Source organism: Spodoptera frugiperda, chromosome 13 (assembly GCF_023101765.2).
Source record: "Spodoptera frugiperda isolate SF20-4 chromosome 13, AGI-APGP_CSIRO_Sfru_2.0, whole genome shotgun sequence".
NCBI classification, from domain to species: Eukaryota; Metazoa; Arthropoda; class Insecta; order Lepidoptera; family Noctuidae; genus Spodoptera; species Spodoptera frugiperda.
This window is the reverse complement of record NC_064224.1, coordinates 4,520,450-4,535,443: the sequence shown is the minus strand read 5'-3', so window position 1 is coordinate 4,535,443 and position 14,994 is coordinate 4,520,450. Positions and strand designations below refer to the sequence as shown.

The window sequence follows — 14,994 nt, the reverse complement described above, 5'->3', positions numbered from 1 at the left end:
TTTGACACATTTATACTTTTCGTTCAGAAACAATTCAGTTATTCTATCGTTACATAAATGAATATAACTTGAACGGATAATAATAAAATAATTCCTTCATCATTGTCATCATCTTCATCATCAATCATTGTTAAATATTTACAATTTTATTTAATATTCTGTTCGGTAGAATGCAAAGTCATTGTTTTGGGTATACTAGTTTGAAGTATCACCAAATGCGCTTTGCGCTGCGACTGCAAGTGCAACCTAATAAGTATGTGAGGATCGCACTAGGTGGCGCTGTGTCATCTTTTCATAATATAGACAAAAGCTAGAATGTATGATGGTACCTACATATTTTTCATTATAATGATATTCTGATATCTGATATTGATGTTTTGTTTCTGATAGGGCGGGACTCGGGAGGAAACACTCGGGAGTCATTACTGAGAGGGCCGCTCGGAAGACACTGTAGAGCATACCTACGGTAGTGAGCTAGGGTCCCTTTATGTTTTGAAGATTTTGCCCCCTTAAGAAATAAAACGGATAGGCAATTTAAGTATATCCAAAAATCAAGAACGAAACATAGAACACGCCTTTTTCTACCACATTCGATCTCAGAAAAGGACAATAACATTTTAATATACCTAGGTATAGGCGATATGAAATAGGTATCTATAACTTAAATAGGTAAGTAGGCGTACAAAGAAATCCATATCTAGAGTTGTGGTTCCTGAGTAAAACCGCGTAACGCTAGAAGTAGCCGTGGGCTAATTTGTGCGCATATTACAATAGTATAATAATGATACTCGTATCTTGACTTATAATTAAGAATTCATTATTTAGCAGTCGCCTCGTAGGTCGAGTGGTCGCAATTGCGACTGCACAAAAGAACCCTGGTTCGATCTCCGGGTCGGGCAAAGTATTGCTGGGCTTTTTTTACGTATGTTTTAAGTCCCATGTAATAGGGAGCCACAGTGTGTAGAATTGTGCCTTACACTAGGCACAATTCTACACACTGTGTTGCTACTGAGATTTTCAATAAACCGAAAAAAGCCCAGCAATATTTTGCCCAACCCGCGAATCAAGCACGAGACCCCTTGTCCGGTAGTCACACTTGTGACCACTCGACCAACGAAACAGAAGGCTAAAATATGGTTTTGTAATCAAAATTATGGTAAACCATTAGAATTTACTTATAACAGTCCCGAATTCCTTTAACACGCACTTATTTTGTAATAGAAATACCTGATACATTTGTACAAATATTTCACCAATGTTTGCATACCTGCCCTGCCCTCCTTCCGAAGCAAATTGTTGTAATTAATTACTCATAATACACTACACTAACCAGTATAAACTGACCTTCGAATGTGCGGAAAGGTCATACAAAGCGAGACTATGATAAACTGGTTTTGTATAGCTTAATGTGTTGTCGTGTTTACAAATAGGTACAATTTTAAACAATGATATCGTAATTCTTTTGTGGTTTTCTCTTTATATCGTTAGATGCTCCCATTTTTTGGACAGATTGAAAAATATTATTCAGGTATATTGAGGTCATTGAGGTCATGTGGTAAGAACTTAAGTACTTAGTCTGAATAGAATAGGAATATGACTAATTTTTATTTTAATGTCCGTCTTGTAGATTATTTTTAAATATTAGACATGTTTTTTTTATTTTCTTACGGAAACAAATACTTTCAAACTTATGTCGATTTGAATTGTCCCATTTTGATTTGTTAAGTATATGACAAAATATAAAAAGGTCTAATATGTTTTCATTACCTTACTGATGGACTAATTATATTTTTAATTTCATACCGCGTCATAATTCCTATTGCTTTCATGAGTATTACCAACAAATTAGCGGTCACTGATGACGATGGTGATTGATGGTAAGCAATTGGCGCAACACGCAGCAGCACTAAAGGAGTTACAAGTGCGTTGACGACAAAAAAGGCATTGGAGATTATAAAAGACAGGATACTTATTGTGTATTAGGCGTCTTCAAAGCTCGAGTGAATAATATTGCTTTCGGGTAGCTCTAATGTATGAGTACCTAGGTATCATAAGCATTTTCTGCTTCGTTGTTGGAGTGGTTGCAAAATTCGACTTCCGAGCAAGGGGTTCGATTCCCGAGTTGAGCAAAGTATAATTGTTCTTCTCTCAGTTTATAGCACGAAATATGTAGGTACTATTGTCCGGTTTATGGTAATAGGCTCACCTCCTTATTACACATGGGACTATTAAACATAACTGGTGAAATTTTTACACAATAACATACAGTTCTGCCAACCCTCTCTTTTAAAAGTTACAATGCAATTGTAGTAAAGTATAGTCAGATACAAAAATGATATTATTACGTTGCCCGAGTTACTCTTACGCAGGAATTAGAACAAATATAGGAGACACTTGAACACACATGAAACCACATGAGCACAGGGCTGTATTCTAATTAAATTATAATTTAAAATAATTGTTTTGGTGATAAAAAAATAGTAGTACATATTTTTTATAGAATTATTTTTTTTATTTCTTACTTTACCCCACACTAGAATTTTCTTCTGTGTCGTGGGTGCGTTAACAAACATACAATTTCACATGCACATGACACCCAGACCCGAAATAACAATTTGTGGATAACACAAACAATTGTTCCGTGCGGGAATTGAACACGCTACACATTGCGCAGCAGGCGGTTGCCCGGCAATCGCGCTAACCGTGCAGTCTAAACATATTTTGGAAAGATTTGATATTCTTTTAGACTAACTTGTTGGGTGATTCGCCTGTGAACTAAGCATGGATTTCTGATTCAAAACCACGATCAGAAAAATATTACCATTCAAAGCTTTTCTGTTTTCGAAGATCTTAGTTGTTACTTAAAGTCTAAAATGCCTCATGTGTTTCTAACGAAAAATAGGTGTCGCCACCACATTGTCATTGGGCGCCTCTACTAAACCATTAGAATAATAAAAGGCATCATAATTATGTTCGTAATGTATTTTTTGTAAACAAATTAAGATAAAATATTGATTTATTTAGAAAGATTGGCAGTTATAAGTAAATAGGTTTATGTTTGTGTATTAACAAATTAACTATTTTGTTTAAGTAATTAACTAATTACATAATTATTGTTTACAACAAACAAAAGTTCAAGTAACATTTTAAACACATTTTAAAAAGTCACGCGTGGTATTTATCTATTTGTATATTTCATACCCTTAAAAAAACCACTCAGTAATATTATAAATACGAAAATAACTTCGTATGTTTATTGCCTCTGTATGCTTCTACTTAAGTCTTTGACTGCTAATAGAAAACTGTTGAAGGAAAATCCTCCGCTAACGTCGGTCACCGGTGACCACCACGGCGTTTAATGTGTTAATTGCCTAGTCTTCATAATATTTTGCAAATAATGTCATATGAAGTCAAGTAAAAGATTTAGGCATACTTCAATACTAAGAAATTGTCGCAGTTAAATTTATATATTTTATTACTTTCAGCCATGTCCCACTGTAGAGCAAAGGCCACCTTACCTTCCATCCACTCCTCTCTGTCGAAAGCTTATCAAATAAATTTTAACTCAAATTTATCCGCAGTTAAAGTCACGGGTAAAATTTAGTGACAATAGGTGTGTATTTTCCACATTTTCCAACCGCTACAGTCCAGCCCTGTACACCGAAGGCTGTATGGTATACCTCGCAAGACCTACATTGCTGAACCACAGACGTTGTCGCATTCAGTTCCCACTCGATCACCTTCTCAAACGGATCTCTGTTTTTCTGAATTAATTAAAACAATTCATTTATTTTATTTCAAAGAAAATTGGAAGTTGTATCAAACAGGTAAGACTCATTTTGCTTTATTTTGAGGTTAGGTCCGCCATTTAATTGTATTCGGTTTTATTTTATGGTTTTGAAAACACGTTGTTTTGCTATTACAGTTTTGCTGCCGTACTCATAGTCATTTGATAGTCATTTTACCCAGTCCTTTGCGTTTTTGATACAAAGCTACTAAGGAATAGTTTAAGTAATCAATAAATGTCTCTGAGTGCAGCAGTAAGTCTTAGAATGGATCCAAGTGCGTTAATAAATTTTAGTATTTGCATACTCAATTTTCACTAGTCATGCATCAAGTTCCATGTAGGTAATATGGGGTAAATCTATGACTATACTGATAATAGAACTTTAGTAGCAAGCAGTTCTGGCTACTTATTGAAAATGGGCGTTTTTTTTTCATAGCTCTACCAATTTCTATAATAACGTGCTAGATAACAAATTCTATCATAATTTGAAATGATATGAAAGCAATGACTATTACCTAGTCTTACTTTAAAAAAAATAGGCATTCCCCCTATTACTTACATGGGGCTTATCACACAAATGGTAAAAAGTGGGTGTACATTGTAATGTATAATGGCATGACGTGCCGTAAAGTGCACCGCAACACCTTTGGGAATAAAAGGCGTGAAGACGATTTTACTTTAAAAAAGTGCTAATTGCCACACTGTGACTGCTCTTCCCGACTTTCCATAAAAAACATACCTTAGCTGACTCCATTTCCACCAGTGCTATGCTATGTGTACCAATGAATATATGTGGAAGTCAAACGCATCCACAGCAACGTACCATACCACATCTCTGGTGGAAAAACATCCTATGGGTCTTCACTTTAACAGAGACCAACCCACATACAAAACAACCACAAAATTGTCAATAATGACTAAGCTACCAAAACGTAACTCGGTTATCCATCGAATCGAGTTCGAAATGAGTTCGAAATGTCTGTTAAATATTTGTACAAGTGTGAATGACGCGCATTGTTCTATAACCTCGCCTCGTCTGTACCTCGGTTACCTAAAACGATGTTTATTGGAACTTTATTATTTAGTGTATGTACCTATTGTCACATGTGTATGTGTAAAATGTAGGATAAAGATTGTATTGGTTGCAAGTTAGGCAGTTAAGGAAAGATTGAGAAATTGAACTCAACTTAACTTTATTAGCTAAGTGGTTGCTTCTATGATTGCCGAGGTGATACGGTTAGCAAAAGCATTATTGGATATTTTTGGTTTTCGAAAAATATCTTTTAAGTAGAGCTGACCTGTACCCTTAGTACGGAATTACTTTACGTTGAACGATAACGAAACGAGAGCGCATTCGGTGCTCTGATTGGCCGTTTCGAATAAATCAACCAATCAGAGCGCCGAACGCGCTCTCGTTTACAATTATCGATTTCTCGGTTACATATCATACTAAGTATGCCTACACACTTGTATTTGCATGTTTGTCTGTACATCTCTATTTGCACTTTTGGAGACTTATAAATATATTATGACGTGTATAAACAAACAATGAATTCGTTAAAAAAATCATACAATTATTTATTTCGAAACTTGAACAATAATTAGTAATCATCATAATATTAGGCACAACATCCATTAGGAAAAAAATAAAAAAGGTCATTGAACTGTTTTTTTATCTTTTTCCGTGTATAATAATTTATTTATTTATTTCCTCAACATCAATTGTACATTCACATAAAAGTTAAACACCTAATTAAGACTGGTGTTTGGGATATGTAACACCTGTGATACAGATCACCAGGCCACCCTCTGTGAATAAATATTTTAATTGTATCCAATTTCAGTTTCAGGTGTTCGACCAATGTATTTTCCTGAAGGATTCATGAAACTAAAAAAGGCATGCAACGCTTTTATTGCAACTAGTAATTAATCTTTAGAATACTTAGACAGTAGATACAGTCTCCTAACTCGATTGGCTTAGAAAGGGGTTTCAAGTTCAATTCTCGGGTCGGGTAAACGCCACGCCAAATGCGTTTCCATACTTTTGGATTTGAGGATGGGGGGTTGGGGAGTATTTGAGATATTTTTAATTCAGGTTGTTTAATTAGAGCGACCTCGTGCCATTAACTCTGATTGATCTAGCAGCCAACCAAAAGGACCACCACCGAAGATCTACACGACAACTTACTATGAGCAAAAAGAAGAAGATAAAGAGAAGAAAAAGAAAGAAGAACAAATTACAAAAAACCTTGTTAAGCGAAGTTGGTTTGTGACCGTCACTAACGGGCAGTACCTCTATTTGCTCGTTTTGACGATCGCAAAATGAACTCGCTTGACTCTATTCAACGGTGGAAACTGCGGACATAAAGACCGGTGGGAAAAAGGACCAGAAAACTTATGAATGCAATTTTTTACTCCCAAACTCACGGGTGTTGTAAGTTTCACGTGTCTGTTTCTTTTATGTGTATCTGTTTGTACCGTTATAGCTTTTAAATCTAAATAGATGAATTGATTTTGATCTTGTTTTGTACAGTGATTTTAATTATGTGATCTTAAAATTGTTGATTGTAAACCACTTATGCCACAACAGAAAATCCTTGTGTGGCAAAGATTTTTCAAATGTCTCTGAACAGTTCAAAGTTTATATGTATTAGGTTTATGGAATATGTATAAGACTTTGTCGTATGTGTTAGGATAGTAATAAACTAATGTGTTGCTTCTGAAAACAAAGAATTTATTTTGTTAATTTCTTATAAATACATCTTATTTGGGTCACTATTGTAAAATACCTCACCGGAAAACAAAGAAACGACATTCATTCATTGTGGGAGAGCCCTGCATCGGCACGAATGGGCCAGCTCGACCGGGGTGATACCACGGCCTTACAGAAAACCGATGTGAAACAACGCTTGCGTTGTATGAGTGAGGTTACCGAAGGTCCAATTACCCCCTTCCCAATTCTCGATTTCCCGACCATCCAGAAATTTCTAACCCCCAAAAGGCCGGCAACGTATGTCGTTTCTTTATTTATCCACAAATTCTAATGGATTAAATTTTACTTTTTGTCATTTTTGCTAACTCTACTTTCCAATCATCCTAATCTTTAAAAAAACTAAATGCAAACCAAAAACATCTATTTTTTTTTACATACCTATGTCAATTAATATTTTTATGTACCTAATCGAATGTTTTTTTTTTGTATTTTTAGAAGAATACTTTATGTGCGTTACGTATTTTTTTAAATTAAATTCTATTATTATCATTTTGTCTGTTTTGTTTTATTTTGTGTTACCTAATGCATAATAAATACACCTCTTTGATGATCATGTCCTACCCTAACCGTCTGTATGATTATCAGGGCACGGGATCTATCCGGGTTCAACTCCCGGGCCTAGTTAACCTCCATACCATCGGAGATGAAAATAAATTATGTAATATAGATGAAGAAATAAATAAAAGAAAAAGAAATTACAGGACTCTGACTGCACGGTTGTCGTAGTGACTGCGCGGTTGCCACACATAGCCTGCACGGTTGGTGCGTTAACTGGGCATCCGGCTGCCGTGCAACGTGTAGCGGGTTCAATTCCCGCACGGAACAATTTTTTCTGTGATCCACAAATTGTTTTTTCGATTCTAGTGTCATATTATATATGTGAACTTGTATGTTTGTAAACGCACCCACGACACAGAAGAAAATACTACTACTATTTTTCGCCAGTTACATTAGGACCGAATTGATCGTAATGGGTGCGCCTATTACCATACTCTAATCAATATGATCTAGGAGCAGTGACAAAGTCCGTAAGTAGACTGGCAAGTGAAGGCATATCATACTTCGTACTCTTACTGAGAAATTTTCGAAAAGCTGAATAATGCCTAGCAATTATACTTTACGGATACGAGTTCTTAGATTCAATACTTGCTGCATTGTGGAATGCGTTTATTCTAGAACGGACATGTATGGGTCTAAATGGAAAATCCCTTCGTGACCAATTGAGCGTGCAACATGTAGCGGCTTCTATTCTCGCACGGAGCAACTCTTTGAGTGATCCACGTATGGTTGTTTCGGGTCTGCATGTCATGTGTATGTGAACTTGTATGTTTGTAAACGCATCCACGATGCAGGAGAAAAATCCTAGTATGGAGCAAGGTTAAAAAAACGGTATTAAAATTGATTTGTCAATAAGGGAAGTTTTTTTCAACCTACGGCATAGTTTGAGTAGTAGCTGGGTGACCGGTTGCTTAGCAACATATTATCTTGGGGTTCGATTCCCGCGCGTAATAATGGTTAGTATGAACGGTTGGGCTAGCTGCAAGTGTACTCAAACAATGAGTCTAGGTTCGATTTCTGAGGACGACATTTTCCACCAGAAGGAAAAAACTCCATACGATCGAATGAATTCTGTCACTTCGTAGATATTTTCATAAAACTGTAGATGCTTATTGGTAAAGAAATTTTAGATAGGAGTAAATTCAATCTATGCGAATATGAGTTTTATGTTTATTGTAATAAAAAGTAATTTTAGACTAAATTGTCAGATAGGAGGTATTGATACTTCACCGGTGATATGACCTGCTCTTCTGAATTTTCGTAAATCAACCAATTCATCGAGAACTATCACCCCCAAAATACACCACGATTGATCCTTCAAGAAACACACACGACAAATCACATTAATAGGGTCAACTACCCAAACGCTAGCACTGCACCAAATTATCAGCACTCTGAATAAATCGACCAATTCTAAGGTTTTCACTTACTAATTTGGGTTTCCACACTTATAAATAAATAAATGTATGTTTTTGGAATCCTGCTATTGGGAAAATCATACTTTGAGACCTCAAATTGGTGGAAATTATGTAAACAAACATTTGTGTCTTGCAGTTTCTTCTGTTTTTGCCTGTTTCTTGTGATCGCCGGTAATTTCACGTGTTTACATTTTATGATATATCGTATATTTTACTAATTTAATATTGAAACTACTGATTTCTCTGATATTTGAGATAATTTTTGATGATAATCTGAAGAGTAGAATTTGAGGTTTTGGTGATTAATTGGTAAAATACGTAGTGCTGATAAATGGATCGCATATTTTGTAAATTCTAAATTATCAGCACTGGTGCTGATAAATGGAAAAAAGTACATAAATACTAATTTCATATTTTTTAATGTAAATTATGTTTATTTTATGCAAAGAATTAATTTTGTTTTGTAAAAGTAGTTTATACCATCAAAATCCAAATGTTAGCATGGTGCTGATAATTGGATCAGAAGCATGCTGATAAATTGGTTTCCTTAGAATTTCATCATCTCTTCTTATTTCTTTTTATTTATTTTTTCTCTTCTTATTTTTTGTTTTATTACCAGTAATATTAGCAAAAGATTTTGTAGATGGTATGCAAGCTACGACAACTTCTATAACAAATAAACAATGTTATAATAATACTGGAGATTGTCTTAGTAGTGCGCAATTGGTATGTCTTGATAGTCAAAAATATTTCCTAACACCAGTCAAATTACAGGACTTTGTGATTACTGAAAAAACATCTGAACGGAAAGGTGTTAAAAAAAGAGATTGACTTGGCCATCGTACGTTATCGTGCAATAGACCATCGTAATTCGTTGTCATGAAATAGACTAAACAATTTAATACGAGAAATGTCAACAAAAGTAGGTATACTTGTGTTTTCATGCGATGGCTAAGTCAATCTATTTTATTTAAAACGTAAAATTAATGTAATATTGATATGATAACAATTTACATTATAACTTAAGACAGAAGGTCTCTTAAGTAGGGACTAAATAAAATAACCGACTTGGTATTACATGGATCTCATATTTTTTTACGGTACATAAACTGATGAGATGCGGGACTTGGATTTTTTTACAGAATGTTTTTGATGGTATCTCACTTTTTTTTTGTAGATTCAATTATTTCATTAAACAATAAAATGTAACTGCATCAATAACTTTGTAATCTCATACATTTATATGGGTTTACAAAGTTATTGGTGTGATGAAATTGTAACTGTATCAATAACTTTCTTATCCTTTATTATATTTAGGATTACAAAGTTATTGTAGCAGTTGATGTATCCAAAAAAACTGGACTGAATTTACAAAATATTTGATTTTTCCCTTGATGTAGGTACTAAATACTAATTTTACGCAAACATTTTAAGCTTCTATGTCTGTTAGAAGTGCCTTATACTTTTGATGATCTGTCAGTCAGTGACAAAATTTCGAAACTTTGACGTGTTATAATTCTTAAATTAATGGTTAAAATTTAATGAAAATTCAAATATACCATGTTTGTACAATGCCTGTTTAGTATCTGAAAATTCAGGCTTCTTGTTTTATCCACAACGAAGTTATAGGTGCTCGAAATTGGCCTGAATGGTTTCGAGAAAAAGATGGTACGGCCGTGACGCTTTTTTTGTTCGACTTATACAGATAAAAGTATTATTAGATTATAAGTAATTGTTTTGTTACCTGCTTACTAACTATATAAAAAATAATTAAAAACAGATTTTAATAATGTAACTATTTTTTTTAATGCAATTCCTAACAGTGATGGTTAGGTGCTGATAATTGGGTTGCTCTATGCTAGTAATTGGTGGAGATGGTGCCAGTAAATGGTGACAGACCCATTTTTTATTCTTACTTGTCTAAATAATCTTGGATAGAGGTCAGTCATGTTTTTCTTTTATTATCGTGTTCTTTATTAAATATTATAACTATTAAAATTTGCCTTAACGAACAAAAGCCTCTTTTTCACAATAATAAATTGGCTTAAATTAGGACTAACTCTTAAAGTGCTGATAATTGGGTAGTTTACCCTACGTAATTTAATCCTAGAACAGTAAACAAGAGAAAAAAAGTAAACAGCTTTTGTTCTTAAGCACATCATTAGTAATGAGCTTTTATTAATAATAATAACTTTTACCTTAACATTAGGGTAACAATAACAAACTAATTAGGATATTTACAGAAGGACCAAATAATATTAGAGGGTAATTATGTTTATTATTTGCCGTAGTATAAATAGCTCGGTACTACAAAAATCTGTATCAGTTCGATCAGTACTTTTATCGGGAGAACTTATTCGCATATTAAGTCTTTGACTGCCAATAGAAAACTGTTAAATATGAAGGCATATCCTCCGCTAACGTCGGTCGCCGGTGACCACCACGGCGTTCAACGTGTTAAGCTATAGCTTGTGTCTTTGTCCTGTGTATTCTTTCTATTTAATTTTTAATTCTGGTTTCAAATATTCGTGTCAGTAATGCTTGTGGTGAATCTCTTTGAATCAACATCTTTGATAACTTTTAAATCCTTTTGATTTGCGATTGTCGGTCTTGGTCCTTTTGTCCGAGGGCAGATCGATGTGACCCTTCGAAACGGAAGGTTGCATCGTTCTTCGTTAGATTACTGAATTACTTATTTCTGGATTGGAAATGGTAATGTTCAGTCGTCTCCAACAGCATTATTGACTATTTCTAGAGATTTCGGTCCTTTAAAGAATTAATAATAGAGTAAAATAGTATCTTTTTCCCATACAAACTTTTATATTAGGTACTAATTAATCAAATTCTCTTTCAGCAAATTTTGATGTGAATTTAAGTAGGTATCGACCAATTAGTGTATTTTTTTCTAATTGTACGATGCTTACTTATAATTACATCAACAACCATCGTTATTGGAAAGGAATAACTCTGCACCGAAGAATTTTTAATTGAATTTAAGTAGGTTTTGCTGGACTTGTGTTTTTATTGAAGCCTTGCAAAGCTTACTTATGTTTGGTTTTAAAATCTCATCACTAGCCCATAGCTATCAACGAATCAACGAAGGAAGTTTCTAAGAGGAAAATAATCTGGCGATAGTACCAAAGGACCATCTTCTTTTTAATAATTGAATTTAAGTAGGTTATGTATGACTTATTTTTAAGGTTTAAGTCTTACAAAGCCTGCTTAGATTTGATTTTAAATTATCGTCATAGCCACTATTATCATCGGCAGTATTGACCAAAGCCACGCCACTGAGCTTCAACACTGCACCGTCATCATCCAATTGCACTGCGATTGTGAAGCAGAAAACTGTCTTCAATGTATTTGATTGTGACTTTAAGTAGGTTTTTGGGGTTTGTTCTTTTCTATCAAACCTTTAATTCCTGCTTATAGTTACGAACAAAATTTTGTCTTCAAATGTTCTGCTTTTTTTGTGTGTTGTGATTTTGGTTATTTATTATTTGCTGATTGCCTTGCGTGAAATGGCTGCGATTACTAAGTTGCGCATTGCATTTGATGTTTTAAATGTTGTATTTTTTTATTTAGGAGATATCTACCAGCAGACCTGGACTATAATATTGACTTGAATTTAAGTAGGTCATGTCCGGCTTATTTGTTATTTATTTAAGCTCGACAAACTCTACTTAGCTTTGCGTCAGTATGTAACAGCGAAAATACCTGAGCACCGCAATTGTAACATTTTTTATTTATATTTAATTTTAATTTGTTTTCGATTATTTATTTATTTATATGTACTTTTTATAAGAGGAATAATATACTTTAATATTAAAATGTATTATATTTGTTTTAATTTTTTTGTCTTGTAGTGCTTAATTTTTGTATTTTAGGAAAAAAGCAATGCCTTTGGTATTTATCATTTTAAGTACGTTACGATCGGCTAGTTATTTTGAGTTTAGCTCTTCGTTACTTACTTAAATTGATAGCCGAGGAGTTGAGAAATTGAATTTATTAAAATGCGAATAATTTTGTCAATGATTGTGTATGCTATTTTTGTATATTTTGTTCAAAACCTTTTTGTATTTATATGTTGCTTATTTGTATTTTTGTTCATAATATGATTAATAAATTGGCATTTGTATCTATTCAGTTGTTTGATTTTTTTGTGTATTATTTCAATTTTAAGTTAGTCTGATGATTTCCCAATATAATATTAGGTACTTAGGTAACTACTACAAAAATTTACGAAAATGTATAACCAGTGATAGGTATAGGTAGTGCTTATTAGCCTAAACTTTGAACAGAGAAAAGAGAAAAGAAACGGAAACTTCCTTAGTGCTATATTTTTTCCCGGACATCTGCTTAAATCATGTTTAGGAATACTATAAATATACATAATTATAATAAAACAGTAAAAATCGAATGTCGTTACATTAAATATTTTTCCAAAAAACTGATAGTAGGCAATTAAAACAGAGTCACAAAAACAAAATAAATCAATTTTTGGAATTTTTGTCTGTCTGTCTTTCTATCTGGTGCGTTATAACTTCGAAACTTGTCAACGGATTTGAATCGGTGAGATAATGCTTCGCCAGTTAATCCGTCCACGGATGAGGACGACGAAAAAGCTACGTAATGCTATACAAAGCCGCTCTTTCTTCTATGATATCATATATAAACTGCTATATAACTTGCAACAAAAATCGCACGCAGAAATCAAAACACGGACTTCCATTCACACACCCTATCAAAGCTTTAATAGAATGATTTGGACTAAGTGGAAAAGTACAGGCAGTTAGGTACATAGATTGCAATGTCGTATGATCGAGAACATACTGTGGTACATTGTGCACTGCATCAAATCACAAAAGACCCCGACGATCGTCAATAAGGAAGTAATCACTTAGTCACTGCAACCCTAATGGATTCAAATCGACTGTCGGTGTGAAACGGACGGTGGTGTATCTTAAATTGTTTCGGTGGTGGATTTGGGTGATTGAATATTCAATTAATATTTTTTGTTCAGCTATTATCCGTAATGCTCATTAGGGAAGGTTTGTGTTTGGTAGTGGCTGTTCTATGATTGGTATGGGCTGAGGAATATGCTCCTTTCTTGTAAACGACGCCAAGGAGTCTAATGATAGCGCTATGCTTTAATGTTTTGTGGTAGTTGGACAATATGACCGCACTGTTGGCGCGGTGGTGGGGCAACTGGCTGCTATGCAACATATCGCAATTTCGATTCCCGCACGGATCAACATTTTGTGTAATTCACAAATTGTTGTTTCGGATTAGGTGTTATTATTATATTGTGTTTGTGAATCTGTATATTTGTAAATGCACACACGGCACAGGAGAATATCCTAGTGCGGGGCAACGTTTTCTTAGAGAAAATAAGTCATATAATATTGGGCTGGAATTAGGACTCAAAGACCATATTATTCAACCTTTCAGTCTTTTTGTCAGTAGTTGCAAGTAGTCGTAAACGTCACCCAGATGGATATAGTTAAAAGGCTAAGATACTATACTAAAATTTCTAGCTAGTAAAAAACGTTTTACTAGCTCGATATCAACGGATAGCATTAACAAATACACACACAATACATATTATATTTTCGATAAACCCACACATACGTTTACAATCAATAAAATCGTATTGAATAATTATTCTTGAAAATTCTAAATCAATTATGGATCATTACTCCCTCCTCCCACACAATGATACAATACCTAATTTTCTCTTATTACAATCAAATGATTTCTTGTAATTTAGTTGGTGACGAGTGACTGTGAACGCGACCCCTGACCTGCCTCAATTAGTAATGCATTGTCGTATTAAGAACATATTGGTCTGGACGCAGTAGCGTAGGGAATGGATTTCTTCTTATTGGTGAACTCAGTTTGTCTCATTACCTATTTTGTATCATTAGAACTTGCAACGGGATATTTACAATGTTTATAGATTTCTTTGAGTTTCCGATATTTCGGCACTGTTGCAAGCGCCATGATCACGGCTGAACTTATACCTATCACCTACTTTGTGTTGTGGAGTATCGAACAATGGTTTTTATAGGTATTATTAGATTATTTGTTTTTTTTTTAGATATCTCGCAGTGAAATATATTTTGGAGTTGTATCGTGTTAAGTTTAATGTCGAATGTCGCTTTTATATGATGCTCTTTTTTATGGTGTAAGCCAGTAAACGAGCCTGCTCGTTTACTGGCTTACACCTGATCACACGGATCACCTGATGGTAAACAATCACCCGAAATGAAGTGCGTTGCCGGTCTTCTGGGGGTTAGGAATTGAAGAGTTTTAGCCTTCTAGTACCGACGTCCAATTTCAGTTACATAAGTACCGACGTGAGGTCTGCCAGACCCTAGACTTTTATTATGGAAATCTTTGATGTTTATTAATATATCATATAAATATATTTGTTTATGTGTTGTATATGTATTTAG

At 34.2% G+C, this 14,994-nt stretch overlaps 1 long non-coding RNA gene across 1 annotated transcript; it reads left to right on the top strand.

Moving 5' to 3' along the window:
• Positions 1 to 3,712: 3,712 nt before the first annotated feature.
• On the top strand, positions 3,713 to 6,932 carry LOC126911350 (uncharacterized). Its single transcript, XR_007705886.1, has 2 exons — positions 3,713 to 3,827; positions 5,632 to 6,932. It is a non-coding gene; the product is annotated as an uncharacterized LOC126911350 (long non-coding RNA).
• Positions 6,933 to 14,994: the final 8,062 nt, after the last annotated feature.